The sequence below is a fragment of the Sturnira hondurensis genome, unplaced genomic scaffold (assembly GCF_014824575.4).
Source record: "Sturnira hondurensis isolate 20B ecotype Veracruz unplaced genomic scaffold, ASM1482457v3 Scaffold0021639, whole genome shotgun sequence".
In the NCBI taxonomy this organism is placed as follows: domain Eukaryota; kingdom Metazoa; phylum Chordata; class Mammalia; order Chiroptera; family Phyllostomidae; genus Sturnira; species Sturnira hondurensis.
The window spans coordinates 670,887-687,335 of NW_028094270.1; positions in this window are offsets into that span (position 1 = coordinate 670,887).

Below are 16,449 nucleotides of genomic sequence, written 5' to 3' on the forward strand. Positions count from 1 at the left end.
GAGAGTTTGTAGAAGAAAAAGATACTTCTGACTTTAGACATAAGGGAGAGTTTCAGGTGAGACATCTCATGTCATTCTGCTCTTCCAAAGGTAAATAAAACTGTAATGGTCAAAAATTGGGGTATAAGGAGATTTCCTAATGGGAGAAACAGCACAATAAAAAAGGAGGGCAGAGGCCCAGAAATCTGTGTGATTAGGTCACAGATGAAATCAAAAGGAGCAGTAAGACATATAGCTAACTTGCTTCTACATTTTGGAAGATCTTGTTTTCATATCAAATGAAGTCTGAGCTTCACATGGCTTGCAGCAAGAAGGAGGGGGTTAAGATGTTTGAGAAAAGAAGTGAAACAACCAAAGTACGCTTTTAAAAAGTAAATAAATTATCTTTCTTGAGGATGGAGAGCGGGAGAAGACAGAGTACAAATGCTTCTCACCCTTTGGTTCAAAGACAAGTGTGGATGAGATTTTCTAGGGAGAGGAGCATACAGGAGAAGGGGCACAGCATCTATAACCACATCTGAAGCAATGCTAACAAATTACTGAATAGGCGAACTTGAGAAGATGTTGCTGGAGAAGGAAGAGAAACAATAGGATACTTTGTAAGAGCAAGCAAAGGGGGATGCTTTGAGTGGAAAGTGAGCAGTGCTAAATGAGACAAGAGGTCAAAATAAGAGGTGAGCTAGAGCACAACAATCAGCATTACAGTCATTGATGGCATTAGCCAGTTATTGGCGTGTCTTGTTTGCTAGTTTGACTGAACAGAGAATCCAGGCTGAATTTGGTTGAGGATGCTATATCAAAATGAGAGAGACACAAGAGAGATTTTGTAATAGGTACTATCGGTAATCGTTAGGAGGAGACATGAATTCAAATTCTGCTCCCAATTGAGTGTTTGTGACTTTGATTTCTCTGAATTTTAGTTTCTCACAGTTAATAAGAAAACCAATGGGTTTTATGTAGAATAAATGAGATTATATATTAATTTTTGGATGAGCTTCACCTGTGCTTGACCACCTTTAACAGAAACCTAAACAACAAAACAAACAAGCAAGCAAAATATAACCAAAGACACTGAAATAGAGAACAGGCTGGCAGTGACCAGAGGGAAGAGGGGAGGGAATTTCAAGGGAAATAGGGGAGGGTTTTAGAGGAACATATATAAAGGATACATGGACAACAACTGAGAAGGGTGGAAATGGGAGGGAGGAGGGAGGATGGGGGGGATGGGATGGGAGTAACAGACAGAAAACTATACTTGAAAAATAATTAAATTAAAAAATATTTTAAAAAAACAAGCAAGCAAAATATAACCAAAGACACTGAAATACAGAACAGGCTGACAGGGACTAGGGGAGTGAGGGGAGAGAATTTTAGGGGAAAAGGTGGAGGATTCACAGGAACAAATATAAAGGACACATGGACAGAAACTAAGGCGAGTGGAAATGGGAGGGAGGTGGGGAGCACTGGGGGGAGGTTGGGCTGGGATGGGAGTAAAAGACAGAAAACTGTATTTGAACAATAATTAAATGTAAAAATGCATAAAAGAGAAAACCCTGGGGGGAAAAACAAATTTTCTTGAATACGTCAGCATTACCTGTCTTGATTTTATTGATAAAAAATCTCTAGACAATTAAAATTGGATATAAAATGTAAAAAAAAAGACTTGGTATATTAATAACTAGAAGCCAATAGCAGGAGATAGCCAACATATTCAAAATATTCAAATACATAAAGTTATAACTAAAAACAAAAATTAAAAATGGCAATTGCAATGATGTTTGAATTTGGAAATGGTGAAATATTGGAAGTAGTAATAGGTATAAAAAATCACAGTTTTGTTTCAACTGACAATAAAGTTTCTATTAAGAGAAATGGGAAAAACAAGAAAGGATAACCTAGCTTAAAGGAGAAGAGGAAAGGTTAGACTTGCATTTCTTTTCCCTTTTAAAAAATTGAGGTAAAATATACACATAGTGAAAAGGTATTTTACAGTTTTTTGAGTTTTAAAAATTATATTATGTAATTAAAAGGTCATTAAAGTTATAGACAATTTCCACTACATCAGGAAATGTCATTGTCCTTTGTAGTCAATTCTTCTATCACCACCATAAGAAGCAATTACTGTTTGATGTCCATAACCATAGATTTGTTGTTCCTATACTAGAACTTTTGGAGTAATACAATGTATACTTTTTTTAGTTCTGGCTACTTTCAGCAAAATGTTTTTGGGATTTATCCATGTGGTTTTGTGCACTGGTAGTTTTTTTCATTACTAGGTTTGAAAATATTTAATATACCACATAATATTTTGTTTTAAAATCTACCTGTCTGTTCATGGTCACTTTTCCTGATTTCCAGCTTTAGGCTATTATAAATAAAGCTTCTCTGAATATTTTTGTACAAGTCTTGCTGTGTAAGAAATCTTCATATACCTATTATGTAGATAGACCTCTATTTTTTTCTAGAAACTATATAATTTATTTTTTATGTTTGTCTGTTACTCATTATAGACTTAATCATTGCACAGTTACATTTAAGCATAGAGGTTTATTTTTTTCTATATACATATTATGTGTTTCATTTTCCATTTAATTGCATTAAGAACTTTCTCTTTATTTGAGGTTTTAGGGATATGACTAAGAGATATCTAGACATGGTTTTCTTTGTTTATTACACTTGGATTTTATTGTGCTTACTCTAGGGAGATATATATATCCCCCTAGAGAAACTCATATATATATAAATAAACTTTATTTATTTATAAATATATAATACACATACAGTTTATATAAATACATAAAATATAAATATTTTATAGTTTATATAAATATATATAAAGTTTTATTTGAGTGTATATATATAATATATGTATTATATATACACTTTATATATATATAATATATATATATATAGTTTGAAATTTTTTTCACAATTTCTTCAAATACTTGTTTTTATGCCACTCTCTTTGTCTTCCTCTGGGACTTCAATTACATTTTTGTAAGTCTATGCAATGTTGTATGAATAGTTATTTAGTGTCTGTTAATAGTTTAAAGCTTTTTCCCCTCTGAACATCAATTTTATAATCCCTAGTTTCTGTCCTGGAGTTTACTGATTATTTCTTATCCAGTATTCTGTCTTTTGTTAAACCTACAAGATACTTTTATATTTCAGATATTAAATTTTTCAGTTTTAGAATTTCCATTTGATTTTTTTATTCTGTAACTTTTCTGAGAACCCTTACCTGCTCATTGATTGTATCCTTTTCAAAATTCTTGAACGTATTTATGCCAGATGTTTTAGAGTTATTTCTTCCTAATTCCAATATCTATGCCTTCTCTGGACATATAAAAGAAACTAAATAATATTATTGTCACAAGGATTCTGGGATAAATATTATCTTGACTTGAGTTGACACAGTCATAAACAATTTGACATGCACCGGTTTCATTTGATTTCTCCAATTTTTTATTTAATATGCCAGTGCTAAAAACTCCAACATAAATTAGCGTAGAATAGAAACCTCAGCCATTCTTCAGGGGAGTAAAATGATAACATACGATAATAAAAACAAAGATGCTTGATTATTTGGATTTGAATTCTGCATCATCTTACTAAACTGAGAGTTCTGAGGTTAAAAAAGTAGTACAACATTGAATAAATACTACTTTGACAGAATTTGTTGAACCTGTAAGTTTAGAAGTAGGCCCTGGCTGGTGTAGCTCAGTGGATTGAGTGTGGGCCTACAAACCACACGATCGCAGTTCGATTCCCAGTCAGAGCACATGCCTGGGTTGCAGGCCAGTTTCCAGCAGGGGACTCACGAGAGGCAACCATACATTGATATTTCTCTCCTTCCCTTCCCCTCTAAAGATAAATAAATAAAATTTAAAAAAGACATACCTTCCATAATTTAGAATATAAAGTTTAAAAAAAGAAGTAGAAGAAGGGAGGAAGAAGTAGGAACACTTTTCATGAGTTTATGCCAGAGATAGACACCTAAGTGAAGCTTCTCCATTCTCATGTTCTTCTTGAATCTCTTCCTCTTCCAGCTTACCTTTCAATATTAGAAGATTTTGCATTGTAGCAAACAATTCATATTTTCCTTACACAGTCTTTTGAAAACTTTTTCAGAGCAATTAATCACTATTGGACCTAGCTGCTTTTATATAGCATCTATTTATTCATTCAGTATTCACTAGATACCTGATATGCACTCGGCACTCTAATAGATACTGTGTTAGGTAAGGACAGGCACAGTCCCTCCCTTCATGGAGTTTAGAGACTAGTTCACGTATTCTTTCATGCTGTTAACTTGAGGGTTGTATAAGGACCACCAGCTCCTTTAGTGAACCACCTGTTTCCTGAGTCCTCCACCAAACCTGCTGATAGATGCTTCTTGTTCTTATACTTGATATTCCACAATCTCTCAATCTTGTGTGTGTGTGTGTGTTTCTGTAGAAATGAAGATGGAAATAGGGTTCTAGAGATATAGCACTCTGGATGGAGATTTACAATTGTTTTTATCTTTCTGTTTTAAAAAAGATTGGGAGGAAACTGGATCTTACCGGTTTATGGTATTTTGCACATATAACACTGTAGGATTCCATTTCAAGTTTTAATGATAGAATAAGCAGTATATTGAAAAACAGCCAATAACATCCATCTCTTTAAATAAGTATGCTGCAAGGATGAAATAACTTTGGCTTTATTGCTTTTAAACTTCGTGAAGGCTGGGTTAAGCTCTTGGCTATGTTACATCTGAGAAATACAGACCTCATTTCACCTGTTCCACACTCCAGCTGCAGTTTTATTTGGAAAATTGATGAAGGCTTTAAGTTCTGAACTTATGTTGATCCTAATGCAAATAAATGGCATCATTACTTCATAGCCGGGAGTGCCACTCATCCAGACCTTAAAATTAAGGGTTATCTTGTTGATTGGGGGAAAATTAAGGCAATCAACTTTCAAGGCTTTAATAAATGAGATTGAGCACTCAAAAATCATTTTCAAACTGGTTTTAAAAGTAGATGACTAGAAAATCAATAGCAGTAATATATGCTTATTGAAATAGCATGGTCTATATTTTTAAGAATGTTTTCTTCTCTGGTTTGAGCTGAGTTTATTAATATGGGGCTTAAAAGTAATCATAAAATATTGGGTGTATTTTAATAGGAGGATCCGCACTGTGTGTGTCAGTGACAGTTAATGTAAGTAGAGCCATGAAAAGTTGAATTCTCTCCCCTCAAAAAAGATGGTATAGACTCAGTGCACCTTATCCAAATTCATGAAATCAAAGGTTTTCCTGGGCATCTAGATGTACAGAGGATTCAGTCCTATGTTGGTATTTAATGCTGTTAGTATATGTCGTGTTATTAATTATGAAATACTAAGAGATTGACCTCAGAAACTAAGTTCTTACCAATGCTGAAATATATATCACTCCTTCTCTAATCACCACCACCTTCGCCATTCAGTCCTCATTTATTAAGTCTGATTGTGTGGCAGGCGAGGTGGCCGAGTGGTTAAGTCTCCTTGTGTGCCAGAGACATGCTGTGTTAAGTGCTCTTTAGTGTGAAGTAGGCCCTCAGTACCGTTTTGAGAACTAAACTTTGTAATAGTCTACATTACACAGTGTATTCAGGGGATTGATCTGAACAAAATCAGTACTGGAGGTATATTTTGAACTGTTAACAACAGAAGGAAAATGTGTAGTGTCATACACCTTTGAGGAAGTTTATTGCTACATTTCATTAATGTAGAATCATGTATGGAAGCACAATTTGTAGTTACTTCATAAATTAGTATGCGCCTGGGAACACAAACCTGGCCAGTGCAAGACAATGCTTTTGCTATTGTTCTCTTTTATGTTTGGGATGGACTTGTAAGGTACTTGAGAAACAATATAATTAATTGGCAATTGCATATACATGAGTTTGGAGTTTATTCAAACAAAACTTTCAACATTAATCTGATACATATTTAATGAGATACATGGTTATGAGTGTGCTACATTGTAAATCTGAAAAAAAAGGTGGCAGAAAATATAACCTAGACAGTCCTCATTGTCTGACTTGCCACAGAAGTCCTGTGCCAGATAAAGCCTTGCTGTGTATGTAATCACAGTCATAGGAATAATAAAAGTGATGCCCATTTTTCAAATGTACTGCATACCAGATATTATACTATGTACTTCACATGCATATATCACTTCATTTTAATAAATACCCAGGGAGACAGTCAACTGCAGTTTTAAGATGAAAAGACATTGAGGCTGAAGACTTGAACGTGAGGGCAGCATCATAAGGAAAAGGCATGAAATTTGGAATCAGACTCAATTTCATCTCATGATTCACCACTTACTGAAGGATCTTGGGAAAATTACATAACTTCTCTGCATCATAAGTTCTTAAAGCATAATGTAGGATTACTACTGTACCTGTTACAGTAATTCGTGAAGCCAAATATAGTACTAGAACATAGGAGGACGTTTGTAAATGTTGGACCTTTCTTTCCTCCATTCCCAAGACCCCATTGCATAACTACAGCATTAATATTGACCTGGGTAGTGTTCACTCTGGCCTCAGTGAGGAAAAGGGGAACAAACAGCAGCCACTGATTTTATACATTAGTGAAAAATGTGGGTGGGAACAGGAAGCTTATGCATTTTCTTTATCCTCTTCTCCCAGCAGAGCCTCAGTTCTTTTTTATGACGTTTCTGTGTAAACTGGGAAAAACTAACACTTCCAAGCAGACATACCTCCATGAAAGTCAGGTTGGTGAGCACATGGCCTCTGAATGTGAAAATGAGTGTGTGTTGGAGGTCCCCAAGATCACCCTCAGCTTTGATAATTTTGTGGAAGGACTTTGGCTACAGTTTATCACGACAAAAGGATACAGAGCAAAATCAGCTGAGGAAAAGGCACGTGGAGGAAAATCCAGAGAAAACTGGGCAAAGGCACGTAATGTTCTCCCCCAGTGGGGTCACACAGGACATACCTAATTCCACAGCAACAAGTTGTGACAACACGTGACAAATGCCTTCCAGGGAGGCTAATAGGGACTTTGTGCCCAGGGTTTTTATTAGAGACTGGCCACATAGGCATCCTCTGCCTGGCATGTTTCAGAATTCTGGACACTGCAAAGGGAAGCAAGCGTTCAGCATAAACCGTGTTGTTTACATACAAAGTTGAGGCACAATTAACAGTACTTATCAGGGAAATTTATGATGTCCAAATTCATAGGTTTCAGCTAAGTGCCAATCTTGCAAGTAGGCCTTCCCATGGATACCATTCTCAAGCCTGCTCAGGTTATGCTAACTATTCCTAACGTAGTTTCAGGCCATGCTAACACATACCTGAGTACAAAGGATTTTTTCTTTTTTCTTTTTCTTTCTTTCTTTCTTCTTTTTTTTTTTTTTGTATAATACACAGTCCTGTGCCCAGACAGAAAAATTAGAGTACAGAATAAAATTGAATTTTTTCTCCTACCAGTCTTCTTGGCCAGGTACATCTGTCCAGCCTTACATGGCTGCCCTGCCTTCTAGGAGAGTCTCACAAGGAAAAACACACTGTCTGACCTGTGCAGCAGTATGCACTAATTTGTTCTTTATGCTCTGATCCTTTATGTATTGACCAATTTTATCCTTCTTTCCAATTTGCCTTCTCTGGAGGAGCTCTTCAGACATACAGTAGGTTTAATGAATGTTCATAAGAGCCTTGGGTGACTTCTGCACTGGTTTCTGCTTATTTGATACTGATTGGAAAGCTTAAGTAAAATACCCCATTTATCTTTTTATTTTATTTTACTTTATTTTTAACTACATTATATTGATCATACTATTACAGTTTTCCCAATTTTTTCTCCCTTGCCCCCTCCACCCAGCATCCCCTACATCCTCAAGCAATACCCCGCCATTGTTCATGTCCATGAGTCATGAGTATGAGTTCTTTGGCTCCCCCAATCCTTATGCTGTACTTTACATCCCCATGGCTATTTTGTAACCATCAATTTAAACTTCTTAATCCTTTCACCTCTTCACCCATTCTCTCACATCACCCTCCCATCTGGCCTCTAAAAAAAAAACTCCCCATATCTGTGATTCTGTCTATGTTATTCTTGTTTGCTTAGTTTCTTTTTTAGATTCAATTGTTGATAGATATGTATTTGTTGTGATTTTATTGTTCATGGTTTTGATCTTCTTTTTCTTAAATAAGTCCCTTTAATATTTCATATAATAATGGTTTGATGAAGATGAACTCCTTTAGTTTTTTTTATTGTTGCTGTTTTCTGGGAAGCTCTTTATCTGCATTTTGATTCTAAATGATATCTTTTCTGGGTAGAACAATCTTGGCTATAGATGCCTGATTTTCATGACTTCAAATATTTCTTGCCAATCCCTTCTGGCCTGTAGAATTTCTTTTGAGAAATTAGCTGACAGTCTTATGGGAATTCCCCTGTAGTCAACTAACTGCTTTTCTCTGGCTTTTTAAAAAATTCTATCTTTGTCTTTAACCTTTGTCATTTTAATTATGTTGTGTCTTGAAGTGGGCCTCTTTAGTTATCCAAACAGGGTCATCCATCTTGCTTGAGACTCTCTGTGTTTCCTGTACTTGCATGTCTTTTACCTCCACCAAATTAGAGAAGTTTTCTTTCATTATTTTTTCAAATAGATTTCCAATTTCTTGTTCTATCTCTTTTTCTGGAACTTCAGTGATGAGAATGTTGGATTTCTTTAAGTTGTTCCAGAGGATGTTTACACTATCCTCATTTTTAAGAATTCTTTTTTCAGGTTCTTTTTTAAAAAATTTAATCTTTATTGTATTTTTGATTACCATTTAATCCCTTTATAATCCTCTCCCCCCACAATCACCATGCCATTGTCCATGTCCATAAGTCCTTTCTCTGTTTTGCTCAACCCTCCACCATCCCACCTCCCACCCCACCTCACTAGCAGTTATTCTGCTCTCCATCTATGAGTCTGTCCCCATTTTTCTTATTAGTTCAGTTTATTCATTAGATTCCACATATGAGTGAAATCATATGGTATTTGTCTTTCCCTGACTGGCTTATTTAAGTTAGTATGGTTTTCTCCAAATTCATCCATACAGCCACAAAGGGCAAAACTTTCTTCTTTTTCATGGCCAAGTAGTATTCCATTCTATGAAAATCACATAATTGCTTTATCCACTCATTTACTCATAGGCATTTGGGCTGCTTCCATATCTTGGACATTGTAAATAATGATGCAATGAACATAAAGGTGCCTATGTTCTTTCTAATTAGTGTTTTGGCTCCTTTCAGATATATTCTCAGAAGTGGGATTTCTGGGTCAGAAAGCAGATCCATCTTGATTTTTTGAGGTATCTCCATAAATCTTTCCACAGTAGCTTCACCAATCTGCATTCCCAACAACAGTGCAAAGGGGTCCCAATTTCTCCATATCCTCACCATAATGTAATGTTTGTTGATTTATTGAGAGCCTTTCTGACAAATGTGAGATAATATCTCGTTGTTGTTTGTAATTTTCATTTCTCTGAGTATTAGTTACCATTGAGCATCTTTTCATATGGCTATTGGACATAGTATGTCCTCTTTGGGAAAGTGTCTATTCAGGTCATTTCCCCATTTTCTTAATCGGGTTGTTTGCTTTTCTGGTGTTGAGTTTTGTAAGTTCTTTATAAATTTTGGATATTAACTCCTTATCAGATGTATCAGCAAATATGTTCTGCCACTCTGTGGGTTGTCTTTTTATTTTGTTAATGATTCCTTTTGCTGTGAAAAATTTTTTGAGTTGGATATAATCCCATTTGTTTATTTTTCCTTTGTTTCCCTTGATTAGAAAGATACATTCAATAAAAATATTGTTAGGAGCAATGTCTAAGATTCTGGTATGTTTTCTTCTATGATATTTAAGGTTTTGAGACTAACATTTAAGTCTTCCACCCATTGTGAATTTATTCTTGAGTGTGGGTAAGAAGGTGGTCTAGTCTCATTCTTCTCCATGTATCTGTCTAATTTTCCCAACACCATATATTAAATAGACTGTCTTTAGCCTATTGTACATACTTGTTTCCTCTGTCAAATATTAATTAACTATAAAGATGTGAGTTTATTTGTAGTTTCTCCATTCTGTTCCACTGATGTATATGTCTGTTTTTATGCCAGTATAATACTCTTTTTGTTACTATGGCCTTACACTACAGTTTGATATTAGGTAGTTTGATTCGTCCAACATTGTTCTTCTTTCTCAGAATCACTGTTGCTATGGAGGTCCTTTTGTGCTGACATATAAACAAATTTTTGAATTATTTGTTCTAGTACTGTGAAATGCATCATTAGAATCTTAACAGGAATTGCATTGAATCTATAGATTGCTCTGTGTAGTACTGACATTTTAATGTTACTCCTTCCTGTCCGTGAACAAAGTATATACTTCCACTTATTTGTGTCTTCTATTTATTTCTTCAGTGTCTTATAATTTTCTAAGTACAGGTCTGTTATAACCTTGGTTAGGTTATTCCTAGGTATTTTATTCATTTTGTGGCAATTGTGAATGGGATTGTTTTCTTAATTTCCCTTTCTGTTAGTTCAATATTGGCATATAAAAATGAAACTGATTTCTGGATATTAACTTTGTGTTACAATACTTTGCTGAATTCNCCCAACACCATATATTAAATAGACTGTACTTAGAAAATATAATTTTCTAAGTACAGGTCTGTTATAACCTTGGTTAGGTTATTCCTAGGTATTTTATTCATTTTGTGGCAATTGTGAATGGGATTGTTTTCTTAATTTCCCTTTCTGTTAGTTCAATATTGGCATATAAAAATGAAACTGATTTCTGGATATTAACTTTGTGTTACAATACTTTGCTGAATTCATTAATCAGTTCTAGGTGTTTCTTCATAGAATTTTGGGGATTCTCTATGTACAGTATTATGTCATCTCCAAATAATGACAGTTTAACTTCTTCCTTTCCAAATTGGGTGCCTTTTTTTTTCTTCTTGTCTGTTTTCTATGGCCAGGACTTCCAGTACTACGTAGAATAAAAGAGGTAAAAGTGGACATCCTGTCTTGTTCACAATCTTAGGAGAATGCTTGTAGATTTTTCTGTTGAGTATGAAGCTGGTAGTGGGTTTATCATATATGGTCTTTATTATGTTTAGGTATGTTTCCTTTAATCCTACTTTGCTGAAAGTTTTTATCATGAATGGGTGCTGGATTCAAATGCTTTTTCTGCATATATTGGTTGATTATGTGGTTTTTTATCTTTCATTTGTTTTTTGTGGTGAATCACATGCATTGATTTGCTAATGTTGTTACAACTTTGCACTCCCAGAATAAATCCCACTTGATCATGGTATGTGACCTTTTTGATGCATTGCTGTATTACATGCTAATATTTTCTTGAGGATTTTAGTGTTTATGTTGATCGGGGATATCATCCTATAATTTTCTTTCTTTGCAGTGTCTTTATCTGGTTTAGGAATTAGGATAATGCTGACCTCATAAAATGAGTTTGCTGACCTCTTAAATTTTATTAAATAGTTTGAGAAGGATATGTGTTAGTTCTTCTCAGAATATTTGGCAAAATTCACCTGTGAAGCCATCTGGTCCAGGGCCTTTGTTTGTTTGGAGTGATTTGATGACTGCTTCAATTTCATTGATGTAATCTGTCTATTCAGATTCTCTGATTCTTCCTGATTTAGTTTCGTAAGATTGTATGTTTGTAGGAACTTATCCATTTCATCCAGGTTGTCCAGGCTGTTGGCATATAATTGTTCATAACATTTTCTTATAATCCTTTGCACTTTGTTTGCATAACTTGCTATTTCTCCTTTTCCATTTCATATTTTATATATTTGGGTATTTTCTATTTTTTTCACGATGAGTCTGATTAAATGTTTGTCAATCTTGTTTATCTTTGTGAAGAACCAGCTCTTTGACTCATTAATTTTTTGTTTCATTTTTTAGACTTTATTTCACTTCTTTCTGCTTTGATCTTTATTATTTCCTTCCTTCTACTCACTTTGGGCTTTGTTTGTTGTTATTTTTCAATTTTCTTTCAGTGTGAAGTTAAATTGTTTATTTGAGCTATTTCTTTTGTTTTGTTTTGTTTTGAGATAGGCCTGTAATGCTATTAATTTTCCTCTTATGATGGCTTTCCCAGTGTCCCACACATTATTGTTCTGTCCTCATTTTCACTTGTTTCAAGGTATCTTTTGATTTCTTCCTTGATCTCATTGTTGACCTATTCATTGTTTAATAACATACTATTTAGCTTCCATGTCTTAGCTTGTTTTCAGGGTTCTTCTGTGATTGATACCTAGTTTCATAGCATTGTGGTCAAAGAAAATGCTTGATATGATTTCAATCTTCTTAAATGTATTGAAAATTGTTTTTTGTCTTAATATGTGGTCTATCCTAAAAGGTGTTCCATGTGCATTTGATGTGTGTGTGTATGTATATATACATATATACAGAGTATGTATGTATACATACTCTGCTGCTTTGGGAAAAATGTTCTGAAGATACCAATTAAATCCATTTGATCTAGTGTGTCATTTAAGGTCACTATGTCCTTATAGATTCATAGTCTGGATGATCTGTCCATTGAAATCAATGGGATATTAAAACCCCTGACTATGACTATATTTCTCTTGGTCTCTCCATTTATGTTTATGCAGCAAGATTTGCTTCATATACTGAAGCTCTCCTGTGTTGGACACATAAGTGTTTTCTAAAGTTTGATCCTCTTATTGGATTGTTCTTTTAATCATAATGTAGTATATTTCTTTGTCTCTTACTATAGCCTTGGTTTTAAAGTCTATTTTGTCTGATACATGTATTGCTACCTGTACTTTTTTCTTTTTCTATTTGCGTGAAATATACTTGTCCATCCTTTTATTTTTAATTTGTGTGTATCTTTTAATCTGAGATGGGTCTCTTGGAGCATATATATGAGTCTTATTTTCTTAACCATTCAGCTACCATATGTCTTTTGATTGGGACATTTAAGCCATTTACACATAAGGTATTTGTTGATAGAGAAGCCTTTAGTACCATTTTAATGTTAGACTATTTTTCTCTGTTTTTTTCCCTTTCTCTCTTTCTTCTTCTTAAAGCAAGATCAGTACTGGTTAGTTGTTGGGAACTGGTCTGCCTGGTTTCAGTTGTAACTGTCCCCCCCCCCCCCCATGGATAAGGCTGAGTGAGCGACCTCCAGACTGTGAGCCACTAAGGAGACAAAGCTTATCTCTGGCAGCAGCGCTGCTTCTGATTCATCCCCTGCCCCCAGTGCTTGGTCACTTAGTCAGAGATGGGTAAGACCCCTCAGAGGAGGGGCAACCTAAGCCAGACACAATCACTTGGGAGGCCCTCAAGGAAGGACTCAGGGGGCTGCAGCAAAGAGGGGGTGATGGACCCTTGCCTCCCCGGGTATTCTGACATAGCCTGAGTCCCCATTTATGTCTGGGAGAAGCTCTTCCTGGCTCTAATCCACTTAAGCCTAAAAACTTGTGACTGGGAAGGTGGTGCAGCACCTTGCCAGCTAGAGCAGGTTCCAGGGTGGTTGGGCATAAGAAAGAATTCACAAAGTCCTGTGAAGCCTGCTTTGCTAACAGTGCTTTCATTCATATGATAAGGGTCCAAGCAGGAAATGAGTATGTATCCCAAAGTTTCTGCAATTCCCTTACCTGACAGACACTGACTCAGACTAAGCCCTCAGATTTCTTTGAAATGTTATCTATTGCTTGATCCTTGATGCCTAATATTGATTGATGAGCTTTACCTGTATTCTTATGAATTATAATAAAAGCCATTGAAGAAGAGGTTCTTGGTCTTTCTCCTTTGAGGAATTGACCACCTCTCCTGCCCAAGCAGATCATGTCTTGGTAGTTTCATTTTTATCCATGGTGAACGGGGGGGACTTGCTGGCAGTTTCCTGCACAGTTAGTGTTAACAAACTCCTTTAGCTTTTTCTTATCTTTGAAGCACCTTATTTCTCCTTCCATTTTAAATATTAGCCTTGTTGAGAAAAGTAGCCTTGGTTTAAGGTCCTTGGTTTTTTATCACCTTGAATATTTCACACGACTCCCTTCTTGCCTGAAATGTTTCTGTTGGAAAATCAGATGACAGTTTATCTCATGCTCCCTTGTAGGTAACCACCTGCTTTTCTTTTGTGGCTTTTAGGATTTGGTCCTTGTGTTTAAGCCTTGTTTTAATTATGATGTGTCTTGGTGTAGGTCTTTCTGGATCCAACCTGTTTTGGGAACTCTGAGCTTCCTGAACTTGTGTATCTTTTTCCTTCACTAAATTAGGAAAGTTTTCAGTCACTATTTCTTCAAATAGGTTCTTGACCTCTTGCTTGGTCTCTTTTCAGTCTGGCATTCCCATGATGTGAATGCTGTTATGCTTCATGTTGTCCAAAATGTTTCTTAAGCACTCCTAATGTTTTTAAAATTATTTTTCCTTTTTGCTGCTCTGTTTTTCTTTCCACTTTTTCTTCCAAATTACTGATTCAATCCTCTGCTTCATCTAACCTACTGTTTATTCCTTCCAGTGTATTATTTATTTCAGATATTGTATTCTTTATTCCTGATTGGCCCCTTTCTATGGTTCCTATGCATTTTTTTCATGCTGTTGAGTATTCTTATAATCATTACTCTAAACTTTCTATCTGATAAATTGCCGGCCTCCATTTCATCTAGTTTCTCTTCTAGAGAATTATCTTGTTCTCTCATTTGGGATCTGTTTCTTTTTCTTCTCATTTTGGCTGCTTCTTTGTACTTTCCACCTTAGTTGTTAAACTGATGTGTGATATAGCCTCAAGCTATAAGCAGTAATAAGCAGTCCACCTTGAGCATCACTGAGTGAGGCACAGTAATTCCTATAGGCTGGACCATTGCTTAACTCAGGCTGATGCCACTGCTTGCCCTCAGGCTGACGCTTCTTGGGGAGAAGTGTTCTTTGGAAAAATATGGCTTCTGCGGTATAGGGAATGTCTAAGCACAATGATTCCAGGGGCTATTCCTTTAGTTCTCTCCCCAGACGCACCAACCCTAGACTTTCCTCAAGCATCTCTAGTCCGCCCTTCCCTCCCTCTGCCAGAGCCCAGGTTAAGTGGCTGCAAACAAAATTTTGTGTGTTTACCCTTTAAGATGGCAGTCCCCAGCATTTTTGACACCAGGGTCTGGTTCTGTGGAAGACAATTTCTCCATGGACTGGTGGGCTGGATGGCTTTATAGCCTGCCACCAGATGCTGCTTAAGTGTCCCTTGCCACTTACTAATATGGTTTTGATATGAGTCTGCAAGCAATTGATTTATTATAGTCTCTGTGCTGTCAAACCTCTCTGCCAATGAAAATCCACATTTGCAGCTGCTCCCCAGTGCTAGCACCACCGCCTCAGCTCCACCTCAGATCATCAGGCATTAAATTCTCATAAGGAGCGCACAACATAGATCCCTTGCATACACAGTTCACGATAGAATTCATGCCTCTGTGAAAATCTAATGGTGCTTCTGATCTGACAGGAGATGGAGCTCCGGCAGTAATGCAAACAATGGGGGAAAGCTGTGAATACAAGGGAAGCTTTCCTGGCTTTCCAGCCACTTACTTCCTGCTGTGTAGCCCAGTTCCTAACATGCCACTGACTGGTACCAGACTGGGTTGTGGCCTAGAGGTTGGGGACCCCAGCTTTAAGAGGCTCCCTGTGTCTCCAGCTATCTATCTGGAAGACAGGAACCCTGCTACTTTTCACATTTGGATGTTTCATTTCCTGCTCTGGTGCAGGAAGCTTAGCTTGGGATTTAGACCCCACACTTCTCAGGGGAAACCCCCTGGCTGCTGAAATGTCCCTCCACAACTTCAGCTGCCCCACTGTGGGAGCCTAGACATCCCTCTTGCATCTCCTCTACACTCCCCACCAGTCTTTTGGCGAAGTGGTTTCTTCTTTCTGTCTTTGGTTAAGGCTTTTCTCAAACCAGAGTTCAGTTGGATATTCAGGATGACTTCTCTGCAGTTTGGTTGTAATTCCAGATTCGTCCTTGGAGGAGGTTAGTGTAGCTTTCACTTACTCTTTCACCATCATACCAAATTTATCTTATACTTAAAATTATATAACCCTTCGCCAACTATTATTTATGTTATCCCCCCCCCACTTCTTTGTTTGGTTACTCTTCAGGAAGTGGCACTATGAGGTAGTTAGGACTGTGATTCAATAGTTGAGGCTCAGACTAGTGAAATAACCATATTGAAGCAAGTTGTCGAAAAGTCTTGCACCAAAAACACAGTTTTGCTATTCCTGGGATGTATATCCTTGCTGCGGAATCAACTTAATGTCATAATAGTAAGTACATGGAGTGCGTCATGATAGATAGGCAGTTTTAGTCCAATTGTGCAGAATCCTTACTTACACCCCACTGTAAAAGTAACAAGCCCAGTGGAA